Below are 13,637 nucleotides of genomic sequence, written 5' to 3'. Positions count from 1 at the left end.
ATTGAATGAAGGAAAATGTTACAGGGGAGGGTCTTTTCCACTTCTGATTTGAATAGAAGAGAGAATGTGAGACCCTATGGGAATGCTTTCAAAAATAAGATGGGAAGCGGCTCGCTTAGCTAAAGCATGTGTATGAAAGTTTGCACATCTAGATATTTTCGAAGCATTTCAGCTAGAAAAATGAGGATAAAATAACACTAATGTCAGAAATACAATTAGCAGAAGACTTAGAAGAGAAAAGGGAAGGATTATTAATAGTTAATACTACTAAAAGAGCATCCCCTTCAATACAAAATTTGTCACTGGTTAGAGAACCATGCGAGACGTGAGAAGCGCATCGAAAGCCTCCCCAACTAGAGTATCTGTGGAAGGTAATTTATGAGTAGCTACCACGATAATGTTTCTAGAAGCATCGTTGATGACTCCCACAGCAACAGAAAAAGAGCCACGAACAGCAAGATCAAAATTCCTCTTAAGCCAACCAACTAAAGGAGGAACCCAAATAGAAGGAGAGGCTGAATCTCTCCAAGCCGTGAGATGGTGCTCCAAGGAAGAGGAAATATGGAAAGCAATTCTAAAAGGCACGGGCTCCACACCATCATGCACTAAAATATTTCTTGCCCTCCAAATATTATCCAAAGTTATGGCTGCAAACAACTGAAATTTGTTAACAACAGAAACCGACATAACAAGAGTTTGAGCAGGAAAAATAATAGCTAAAATCCAATCCACTATAGGCTTATTACAGAAGCCATCAGTAATTAAGGGCCAAGGAGAATTTCTCCAAAGGATTCTAGCCAAGCTGCACTCCAAAAAAATATGACAAAAAGTCTCCAGAGGACCCTTGCAAAAAGGGCAAACCCAAGCCTCCTCTATATCTAGAGCAACAAATCTACTAATGTTTACCCTAGAGGGTAAGATATTCCAAGCAACTTTCCACAACAAATGCTTAAGCCTAGATTGAAGTTTAAGTCCCCAAAGGGAAAACCAGGCTTCCTCAGCTAGAGGAGAGATACAGCCACCAGGAAGAGCCGAAATATCATAAGCAGATTTTACCGAAAAGGTTCCTATGGGAGAAGGGGCCCAAGTCCACTTATACATACGACTATGCTGGGGAAGATAAATGCTAAGAATGTTCTGGTCAGTACTAGGATCAATAAGATCAGCCAAGAGAGAGACATTTCGGAGCGATCTTCTTGCAAAATCAAATTTGCAACATTAAAAGAAGGAAGAGAAACCAAAATGACATTCGGAATAGGCTTGAAATTTAGATTCATGGGAATCCAAGGAGACTGCCAAACCTCCACATTTAAACCACTAGAAATAGCAATACAATCACCCTTTTGGAACACCAAACGGTTTTTTAGTAAACCTTTCCAAAGCCAAGAAGAAGACGGATTAGGAGGGGCATTCAAGAAAGAAACGCCATTCTTGAGATACCTTCCCCTAAGAGCTTCAACCCAAAGAAGATGTTGATTGGATGTTCCAACCTAGCCTTGCGAATAAAAGAATGATTCAGAAATTCCATAGAACGCATACCTAAACCACCCTGCGATTTGGGTTGACAAATACTTTTCCAAGCAAGAAAGGAAAGATTATGCCTTTTATGTTGGGGAAAACCCCACCAAAATTTCCTTATTCCTGAATTAATCACTCCACAAAAGGACTTGGGAAGAAGGATGATAGACATAAGATAGGTCAGAATAGCATTCGCAACTGACTTCACAAGAGTAGTTCCAGCTGCTTGGGAAGGAAGGCGAGCTTTGCAACCCGTGATCTTGGAGAAAATTCTGTCCTTTAGCTCAATAAAGGAATCAAACTTTCTCTTATGCATGAAGAGAGGAATACCAAGATACTTGGCTCTGGCAGGGATCAAATTGAGGCTAAGAATGCCTTTGATAGAATTCTTCATAGCTGGCCGGCAATTTCTACTGAAAAACACAGCTAACTTAGAGACATTGATACACTGGCCAGACCACTTAAAATAAGTAAACAGGCAGTTAAGAATAGTCCTTGCCTCACTAACATTAGCCCAAGAGAAAATCATAACATCATCTGCAAAAAAGAGATGAGAAATAGGCGGACACGAACGTGCCATCTTGATACCATGCAGATTACCCAACACTTCTTCCTTTAAGAACAACCTCGAAAGAATCTCCAAACCTAAAATAAAATGGAACGATGATAGAGGATCGTCTTGCCGGAGGCCCTGAGATGGGGTAAATTTACCATAAGGGGCTCTATCAAGGAGAACGGAAAAGAGGATGTAGTAATACATTGTCTAATTCATTGGACACAAACAGGATGAAAACCAAGCAAGGTGAGAATCCTTAACAAAAAATCCCACTCTATAAAATCAAAGGCCTTTTCCATATCAAGATTTAAAGCCATCAAGCCATCGTTCTGGTTTTTTTTTTTTTTTTTTTTTTTGACATGTCCACACAAGGGAAGGTGGAGGGGGATTCAAACTAGTGACCTCCACTTCATGAAGCGCGGTTCACAGCCGATTGAGCTACCCCTTGGGGACCACCGTTCTGTTTTTTCCTGCTTCATAGAAAGGAATAATTCATGGGCAAGGATAGTGTTTTCATGAATGGACCTTCCCTTTAGAAAAGCCGATTGAGAAGGAGAAACAATTTTATGCAAAAGAGGCTTAAAGCGATTGGAAAGAATCTTAGAAATGATCTTGTAATTAAAATTGGTAAGGCTAATAGGGCGAAAGTGATTCACCAGAGAAGGATTATCAACCTTAAGAATAAGAGCAATGTTGGTATGATTGACCTCTTTGAGAAGAAAGCCTCCTCTTTCCTTTTAAAGCACTGATGAGCGTCAAATGTTGCACATTCAAGCCCCTTAACTCGCATATGTTAATTCCTTAGCGTTGTTATTTGTTTGAATTTGTTTTAGTTTTGTGTTTCAGGGTCTTAAGTGACAGATGCAATAATTCCAGTGGAAATTAGGCTTAAAAGGACAATTTGGGAGCATTCTGGAGACCTAGGATCGAGCACCCATCAGCAAAGTGTGTGCTAGAGCGCATCATGGCCTAAGCTCAAGCGCACCTGCGCTCGAGCACAATACACTTGGGATCGAGCGCACTTGCGCTCGAGAGCAAGTCCCTTACGATCAAGCGCACGCAGCTTTCCAGATTGTGGCAGGAGACTTTTTCCAGCTTGGATTAGGTCTTCAGTCTCCCACTTGGATTGGGAGAGAAACCTACGGTTTTCCTAGGGTTTCTAGGGTTTTGAGGGTTTTGAGGGTTCTCCTGATCCCTATAAATAGGCCTCTAAACATAGAAGAAACAACCACTGTGACCTAGGGAAAAAATTCATTGGAGCGTAGCAGAGTCATGAACGGCTAAAAACCCTTTGTGGGGGTATCAAGCTAACCCTATCCAAGCATAATGGTTTGATTGTGTTTTATTTTATAGATTTTCAGTTTATGCATGTGGTTGTATAATTATGAGAATTGCTACATATTGACTTTGTTCTTAATGTTTTAATGCAATTGTTCTTAAATTCCAAATTCAATTTTAGTGATTATCTTATCTTAGAAAGTCTTTTACTTTTATTGAACTCAAATCATCCTTATTTTCTGTGATTATGGGGGTGATGATTATACAACAATTTTAATTGACATATAATCAATAGGTTTAGATAGGCCATACCTAGGGAAGACGGATCGTACTACACCCTAGTTTAGTGTAATTTAGGTAGACGGTCTGTGCCAACCAAAGATGGGGTATACTATTCCATTGATTGTATGTATCCTATTAAAGAAGTAGATAATCCATACCTAGGGAAGATGGGTCGTACTGCATCTTAGTGGTTAGGTAGACGATCCGTGCCAACCAAAGATGAATTATACTTATTCTTTAATATGGTATTTTCTTGTTTATTATAACATGCATAGAATGAATTTATGTGATTAAATACGATTAACCATTGATGTGCAGATAGTAGTGAAGTCAATAGTACCCTACACTCTCTCTCTCTCTCTCTTATATTTTAAATCTCTTTACTTTTATGCACTTTAGTTACAAAACCAATCAATCCTCTTTTATTAAGTTACTTTTAATCTTCATAAATTTGATAATAGTGCCCATGCAGTCCTTGAGGTTTGACACCCTCTCTATAGCCTTATCCTACAAGAATTCATCCTATTGGGAGTGGACTTAAATATTTTACTCTGTCCAATTTGCTTTTTATTTAAATCCATCCCTGGCTCTACCTCTCAACCCTCACAATGGCCTCTACTTAAACCAAGTAAGCATATAAATGAGCATGTGTTATATATTGTTTACTTAAAGCCCAAACCAGAACCCAAGAGACATGTCAACTTTCTTTTACCATAAGAAAATGAGTCCATAATATTATAGTAAAATTTTAATGATAATATAACTTTTACTATAAATTCTTTTCAAACTGAATTAATAGTCCATACATCATTAAATGGCTAAGCAAAAAAAATATGAGTTGTCACATCAGTTTGAAAAGAGATTATTGTAAAATACATAGAATTCCAAACATTTTTCAAGTGCTGAACTAATGGCTGATTTTCATTGTCACATCATCAAGTATATCGTAGTAATATAATAGTCTACTAAATAAAGTTGCTTTATTTGAGTAGGTCGCATCGTTAAATAACATGTGGCATATGGTTCATACTTTAAATATTGTCATAGAATACCTTACACCCAATCAATACTAACTAATTTGACTCAATCAAGAGAGAAGTGTACAAGCTTTCCATGCAACTTGGTGATTGATATAGATTTATTGACATCCAATGTAGGTTTGGAAGTCAAATTGGGAGCCCTTGTGTATGAGCCTCCGAGACATGGTCCAACCCTATGGGAAATTGGCATCCCTAATCGCACCGCCACAGAGTTCTATGTACCAAACCCATATCCAACGCTCACTAATCGACTGAACAACCACTCAGAAAAGTTAGTCACATGCATTAACATCACAAATTATTGTTGCAATCTTAATTAAATTTTATTGCTTAGTTTTGAATAATTTATATTTGCAAGTTCAGGCAATATGGTTTGTGGGATCGATATACAAATTTATATCATGACCAAGATCTCGTCTACACCATTAATGTTAGCGATTATCGTAAAGATTGGTTCTTTGCTCATGTTAACAGGTATATATATTTCTTTCACCTTTCTAAACATGCTTTTTTATTTATTTGTTTTTAATGAAGTGTAAATCCTTCAAGGTAGATGTATTTCTGTTGAGTAAACCTTGGATACATGACACCACTCACAAGAACCTGTGTATCAATTGAGTGAGGACTTAAACAGTCGATCTTGTGATATTAACCAAAACGAGTCGACCATTAAGCTAACCCTAGTGGGCATGCCCTTCTTTATTTTCTTTATCATAATTCTTGGTTCTAATAATTGATTACAGGAATATAAATAATGGGACATGTGTGAATCAACAACATGGCAGATCATATTTGAACTTGTTATTGTGAACAAGAACGGAAATTATACATTCCAATTGGCCTTGGCATCAGCCCATTATGCGGTAGTACAGATACAAACACATGTCAGAGCACGTTATCTCATTTACAGAGTCCATCAAATGAGATAACTTTTTTTTTTTTTGGTTAATATTTTGCTTATGATTTGATGATTGGATTGTAAGGTTCGACTCAACGACACATAAGCCAGACCTGCTCACTTTTCAACAAGATCTATTAGAAGGGACAACGCCATCGCGAGGCATGGAATCCATGGGTTGTATTGGCTTTGCAGCATTGATGTAAAAGGCAATCTACTCCATGAAGGAAACAACACAATCTATCTTAGACAGGCAAAAAGTGAAAACTATTTTCAAGGAGTCACGTACGACCACCTACATCTAGAAGGTCCTTTAGAAGCCTGATCATTAATTTACAAGATTCTAGATCTTGCTTCCCCACTTGGAAACGTATAGTCACATATGGTTATCACGTGCAATTGTATGTAGCTATAAGAACAAATTTATTTGCTGTGTTTTAAGGTTAATTAAGCATCTACCTTGATCTCTTAGTTCAAAAATGAAATGAAATTTGTGTGGTTATACTAGTTTTCCACCTGACTTCATATATGCCCCCTACATCTTTTACACCTTTTAAATACTTAATTTCCTTATCATTTGTAACGAACTCATAATAAATCGTGTGATGCGATACAAGAAAATTTTTTTGGGTCATATAATTTCATTTGAGTTCTATTAGTTAGTAGTATTTAATTTTTAAGATTTTTTTTTTTTTGGTGTAATTCAATAATGGATTTACCCCAAAGACAATTAAATTAGAGTTAGATTTAGTCATTGAGTTTATTTAAGTGAACTATTATACTCCAATGGAGACATATTAGAATTGATGAAACATTAGATGGAACAACAAAAGATGAAGGACACAGAGGAATGAGCACATCCAAACCCACAACTCAGATTTCACACATTTCACAATACACACCACCACAGTACAAATATTGGCTTTGATGTAGACAGAAACAACACAAACAAGCTCAACAATGGAAACAAATAAAGAGGAAAGCAACCCACCTTCAACCGAGCAAGCCGATGGAGACCCCAACTCCACCTTCAATCAAACAAGCCTGAGAGAAGAAGGGAGTTTTATGAGAGACATAGAGGAATGAGCTTGCAAGAGAGAGAGAGACAGAGAGAGAGAGAGAGAGTTTCAGACAACAAAAGAGAGATAGTGAGAAGCTATTAAACAAAGGAGAACAGAAGCAACAATGGTAGTTTAGATTTGTTGAATCACTGTAACTTGTGGATTATTCCCAGCCCAAAAGCTATATGATGAAGTAATAAGTGCACATGCTAGTATGTGGAGAGTTAGGATTCTCCATCTTGACTGAGCAGTTTATAAAGGGCATAAGACAAAGAAACATAGATACTTCAGATGGCACATATTGCTAACATTGAAATAACTTTGGCCTTCATTCAACATATCATATTCAACCCAAGTAAGATGTAATCAAATTTCTATAAGAGTCAAAAGAACCAGCATATTTACAATTAACAATCAAAAAATCAATAAATACTGAACACTGATTCTGACACTTCCCCAGTTCAGTACCCACATATCATGGATGTATATGTCCGCTTAGTTGGAACTAGGCCAAGCATTACAACGTGTTCAAAAAGCTTCTCACTCTCTTTCAATCTCTTCTGCCTACAAAAGACAGCAATCAGTGGGGTATCTGTATGAATATTAGGTTGAATCCCACCTTCGACCATCTTATTGAAAAACACCAAGGAGTGCATAGTATCCACCCGTTTACAGTGCTCAGATATGAGGATAGAATACGTGACTCTATCTGCTCGCAATCCACAACGAAAACCCTTCTTAAGCAATTTATAAGCCTCATGAACCCTTCCCCTTTTGCAAAGGCCATCAATAATTGCATTATATGTACATATATTAGGTGTGAAACCTTCATTATTCATTACTTTCATCAACTCATATGCTCTTCCGAAATTACTTGCTTTACAGTGCCCATCAATGAGAGTAGTATATGTGTTGGCGTTGGGGGCCAATCCCTATTCTTTCAATCTCATTAATAACATCTTAGCACGGTTCAACTTGTCCTCTTTGCAATACCCACTAATCATTGTTGTATATGTATGAACATTTGGCTTGTTATTGTCACTCCGGACAAGTTTCAGAAATAGTCTAAAAGCCTTCTCGATCCATCCCTTCTTGTAGAGCCCATCAATCAATGATGTATGAGTACACACATTTGGTTTCCAACCTTTCCTAACCATTTCCTCCAACATTTCAAATGCTTGCTTAATGCTGCCCCTCTTGCACAACCCATGAATCAAAGACGTGAAATTAATCACATTTGGTATCAAACCCATCTCAATCATCTTATCAAAATACCAAGAAGCTCTATTCACAAAAACCTTCTCAGAAAATGCACTGATAACTAATGTAAAAGTCATATTATCTAGAACAAAGCCTCTTTTAAGCATTTCACTCAACCACCAATCTGCCTCCAAAATTCTGCCCATCCTACAATAACCAATAACCATCAACTTATAACTGCAATGATCAGGAGACACCCCTCTTACACACATTTCCTTGAACATGTTCTCGACATATTCAACCAGACCCATTTCACACCCAATGTGAATCACACAATTTAAAGTACAAGTACTTGGTGCCAAACCTTGATTTCGCATCTCAATAACCATATCAACAGCCTCCCTTAACCTCCCAATTTCAACAAAACTCCTTACCATACATTGCATCACTTCATCAGTCCTCTCCATATTCCCATTACCAATCAATGATGTGGTGCATACTATATAAAGCTGCATAAAATGGCGAAACTTGGCAATCCAATTGCCCAGTAAAAGAAACTCAATGCCACCATTGACCCTGCCTCAGCGGTTAGTGAAGCAACGACTATAATGGCATGTTCTTGGGTCAATAAATCAGCATCCTGCTGAAGATTAAGCTTGGGAGGCGATATTCTCACATGGGGTTGTTGGTAGAAAGTAGGGGTGTCAAAAATTACCGGGGAACCAGAACTGGAACCGGGAAACCGAAAAACCGGGGAACCGAAAACCGGGAAACCGGGAACCCAGTTCAGGTTTGGAAAAACCAAAAACTGGGTACCCTGGTTCCAGAACCCGGTTTTTGGGACCCGGTTTTTGGGACCCGGTTTTTACCGGGTTACCGAAACTGGGTGTATATATATATATATAATAATTTTTTTTTTAATATTTTATATATATATATTAAATTAATATATATAAAAACCGGTTACCGGACCGAGTACAAACTGGAACCGGCCAGTAACCCGGGGTCCCGGTTCCTAGTTCTGGTTTTCCAAAACCAAGAACCGGGTACCCCGATTCTAGTTCTTGGTTTTGGCAAAAAACCGAGAAACCGGACAGGGTTGACACTTCTAGTAGAAAGAGTCACAGACCAATGAACAGATTACTCTGACAAGAGAATTGGATTGTGCTGATAATGACGGCGATGAAGAAGTGGGGAGTGCTGGAGTGGTGCCAGGGTCATGAGTAGGGCTGAAATTTAAGACCGCCTAACCGCAACCGCTATAACCGCTAACCGCTAGCCGCCTAACCACTTTGAAAGCGGTTAGTAAAAACCGCTAACCGCCTAGGCGGTTGCGGTTAGCGGTTAGTGGGTTTTGGAAACCCGCTAACCGCTAACCACTAACCGCTTTTTTTTTAAATATAATATATATTTATATTATATATATATTTCATATAATAAATTGCAATGAGGCGTTGTAGCGTAGTGGTACATGTGCAAGTTTTTCAACAAAAGTTCCGGGGTTCGATTCCCCCTAACATCAATTTTAATGTTTTATTATTATTAATTTTTTATTATATAGAAGTGTAAAATGACGTCGTTTTGCACTTCTATATATTCCCTCTTTTCTAACCCTAAAATCCGAAGCTCCTTGCCTCCTTCTCCCTGCATCTGCAATTCTAAATCCGAAGCCTTGCATTTGCAAGCCGCAGCCTCTCAAGTTCTCAACTCTCAAGCCTGCCTCGCCTGCCTCACTCTCACATATTGACTCCGTCTCGCGTCGCTCTCTCTCTCTCTCTCAACTCGCTGTCTCCGACTCTCCGTCGCTCCCTCTCTCAACTCGCCGTCTCCGTCGCTCCCTCTCTCAACTCGCCGTCTCTCGTTGCCAAGCAAGGTAAGTTTAGTAACTTGATTTTGATTTTTACACCATTTACACAAGATTATTAGAGGCTTAGGCCCAAGTAGCTAGGGTTTCGGCCAAAGCAGGTTCTCTTGTATTTTTTATTTATTTATTTTTTTTTTTCTGTTCAATAAAGGGAAAAGGGTACTTGTGCATGTTTGTGTTAATCGAAAGTTTGTTTATTACAATGTGCAAGCAACATTAGATGTATCAGAATTTTGGGATAATGAGAGTTTCAAGTGTGTGAGCTGAGATCGATCGAGAGTTTAGGTTGAATATACTTATATACCAAAAGATCTGGTTTGGGGTGTGAGAGTTTTATGAGTGTAGTTTTTAAAACCATTCATAATTCATTAATAATTATTAAGAGAGAAAATGTTGGGTCTAATGATATAATGTCATAAATCAGAGAGATAGATTCAATACCTAAAGGCTGTTTGCTTCTTTGTCCGAGAGAGAGAGAGAGAAAGGAATGGGAGCTGAAACGAAAACAAGGGAATTGAAAAGGAAAAAAAAAAAACAAAAACAAAAAAAAAAGGTTCAAAATGAGCAAAAAAAATGATTAAAGTGAGCCCAAAACCGGTCCAAATTTGGCCCAAAACCGGTCCAAAAAAAAGCCAAAAAAAAAAGCCCAAAAAAGCGGTTAGAAAAAAGCAGTTATCACAAAGCAGTTAACCGCTAACCGGATAGCGGTTAACCGCTATCCGATTAGCGGAGGCGGTTAGTAATTTTTACTAACCGCCTAGGCGGTTGCGGTTAGCGGTTTTAGCCACTAACCGCTAACCGCAACTGCTATTTCAGCCCTAAGTCATGAGCATGGTGGTAGGAACATAGTGCCCTAAAAGGGGTGTAGAAGAGAGAAATGGGGATTTGTATGGCACACTGTACACCTCTAGGCCCCTACCACAAATATCAAAAAGGTACTTCAACTTCCAAAGTAAAAATAAGAGATCTGTCCATATCGTAGCAATGCAAGCTTGAAATCTCACAAAAAACTAAATATTTGAGCATCCTATTTCATTTTTATAAATTTGGAAATGCGAACAAGCAATACTTTTTTAGTAATGCCACACACACTCCCACTTTCCCCCACTCATTTCCACACTTCCTTAGGAAGCTTTTAAAATCGCTATTAGATTTGGAATAGATCTTTGTTGGATTTAAATCCAATGCTAGTTGTAAAAGCCACCTAAGAGAGTGTATAAGTGGAAGTGTGTGTAGCATTACTCATACTTTTTATATTTTTCAACCACTCTAGATATTTAATGTCTTTCAACGATGTCTGTAGAATTTCCAAAAGGTTGTTATTTGGACCTGAATGGTGACAACCAATCAAATTAATCTAGGATTAAAAACATTATAAATAATTCTAACCAAACCTATGAGAAAGATTATAAGCAAAGGAAAAGGTGCCACTGGATTTCCTTGGTAGAGTATTATGTATATGTGGATCTATGTTAAAGGGCTGCATGGAGAAGAATTTCGACTATGGACAGTTTACGTAAGAGAGGAATATGCATAGTGTATTGCAGTTGTATGTGTTGCAGCTACTAGTTTAGTTAGTAGATCACCTTTTACTCTGTAGGTTGGTAGCTAAAGAGTTGGGTATAATGTGTGAAAGGCTTCTTTTTTTTTAATAAAAAATTCAAGCTAGAGACCTCCGCTTTATGAGGCAATCCTAGCCAGTTGTGCTACCACTAATTCTCAACCTAACAGCTATATCATTCCTCTGTAAAGTCATGTACACTAATTAATAGCAAACAAGAAAAATACTTCCTCTTCCAAAGTTTTTCAAAGTGAACAACTTTAAGAGGAAGTAATCCCTTGTTTCCTATTAATCGGAGCACTTGATTTTATAGAGTGATATAGCTGTTAGGGAGAGAATCAAAGGGGTTTAAATCTATAAGGAAAGTGAACAATAAAATTCAAACTATCAAGGTCAACTCATAATTCAGAATGCAATTCCATTGTGTCTAATGCGGATAATGTGCAGGGAAAGGAAGATTTGGACTTCTGAAGGGGTTGAGCATAACGTAGTTCTGTTTAAATCTTTATTCAAAAAACATACAACGAGATCATATAAAGACATGTAAAAACCCAAACCAAAGCCAAAGGCACCAAACTTTCGTGCCTCAAGGACAGCAGGTAGACATTGGACGTGGTTTAGCCACTGCTTGTGAACTTTACTGGCAACAAAGACAAGAATAACAAGAATATATGTCAGTCCACTCTTTCGAATTTCAAACCCAGTTGTAGTGCCAAGACTGACTTGGCACAAGAACTTGTTGTGAAATGCTCTAGTGCTCATCAGCTCAAGCAAAGTGGTAGCTTGCTTGCCCTGTTGGCAACCACCCCAGAGTTTCAGGCAGCACCCCCTTTTGAAGGTTTCCAAAGTAGTTTGCCCTATCTTCTGCCGCATCATTTAATCAACTTGAAGTACGCCAGGAGTAGGCAGCACTGCTCTCGGATTGCTGAGGACCTGACATAAAGGGTTGAAGGTGGTAATGGACATGATAAAGGTAGATTAGGATGAATGAAGTAGTTCCTTTCCAAATCTAGAGCTGATTCCTCCGATTCTGTTGATCCCAAGTGATGAAATCTTAAATCCAGTCTGGCCCTTTCCATTTTTCAACTCTCCTACATAATATTCAATGACATCTTAGAAAAAAAAAAAAAACAACCTTATAGTTATGGAACTCCATCAAATTACGAGGTTCAAATTTTAAATTGAGCAACATTTGAGTATATACCTATAGAAAACAACAATAGAAAGATAATTGTAGAGAAGAAATTTGTATTTCTGATGTATGAACAATTGTACAATAGAATGACCTATTTATAGTTGAATAAGGCCCTAAAAGAAAGGAAATACAATAATTACAAAATCACATAAAATCAGCATATTTACAATAATGAATTCAGTATCAAATATTGCAATAATATAAGTGGAGAATATTTCCATAATATATTGAGAATATTACGGGAATATTTTGTCACATAAATATTACGAAAATATAATATTCTAACATCCCCCCTCAAACTCTAAGGGGCGAAGCCAACTTGAGTTTGGAGATAAGATCATTGAGTTGTCCCGGTGGATGAGATTTGGTAAAAATGTCAGCTAATTGATCTACAGAGGTGACAGAATGAAGATGTAAAATACCATGCTGAAGGTGATGCCGGATGAAATGACAATCAATCTCGATATATTTTGTGCGCTCAAGGAAAACATCATTATGAGCAATCTGTATGGCACTCCGATTCTCACAATGGATAGGAGAACTAGTGGACTGATGGACACCCATGTCAGAAAAAAGCCATCGTAACCAGGGAAGTTCAGATGTAGTGTCAGTAAGAGCACGATGCTCAACTTCAGTACTAGATCGAGCAACAACAGATTGTTTCTTACTGTGCCATGAAATTAAAGAAGTTCCAAGTAAGACACAATATCTAGTGGTGGAGCGACGATTGGTGCGATCACCAGCCCAATCAGCATCATAGTAGGCCCGGAGCTCAAGAGATGAATGAGAATAGAAGTGAAGACCATGAAACATAGTACCCTTGACATAGTGCAAAATGTGAAGAACAACAACATAATGAGTAGATCAAGGTGCACTCATAAATTAACTCACCAAATGAACAACATAGGCAATATCAGGCCATGTAACAGTAAGATAAATGAGACTACCTACTAGCTGCCTGTAGAGAGTAGCATCTGATAAAGGCTCACCATTCGTGGCTAGAAGTTTGACATTGATCTCAAGGGGGCTGCTCGCTATTTTACTAACTGTCATACCCGCTCGAGAAAGTAGATCAGATGCATATTTGGCTTGAGAGAGATAATAACCATCATTACTCGAAGTTATCTCAAGACCAAGGAAGTAGTTGAGTGTCCCCAAGTCCTTCATTTCAAAATTTTGGCTAA

This window comes from Corylus avellana, chromosome ca2, assembly GCF_901000735.1.
Source record: "Corylus avellana chromosome ca2, CavTom2PMs-1.0".
NCBI lineage: Eukaryota > Viridiplantae > Streptophyta > Magnoliopsida > Fagales > Betulaceae > Corylus > Corylus avellana.
This window is presented reverse-complemented; position numbering follows the sequence as displayed.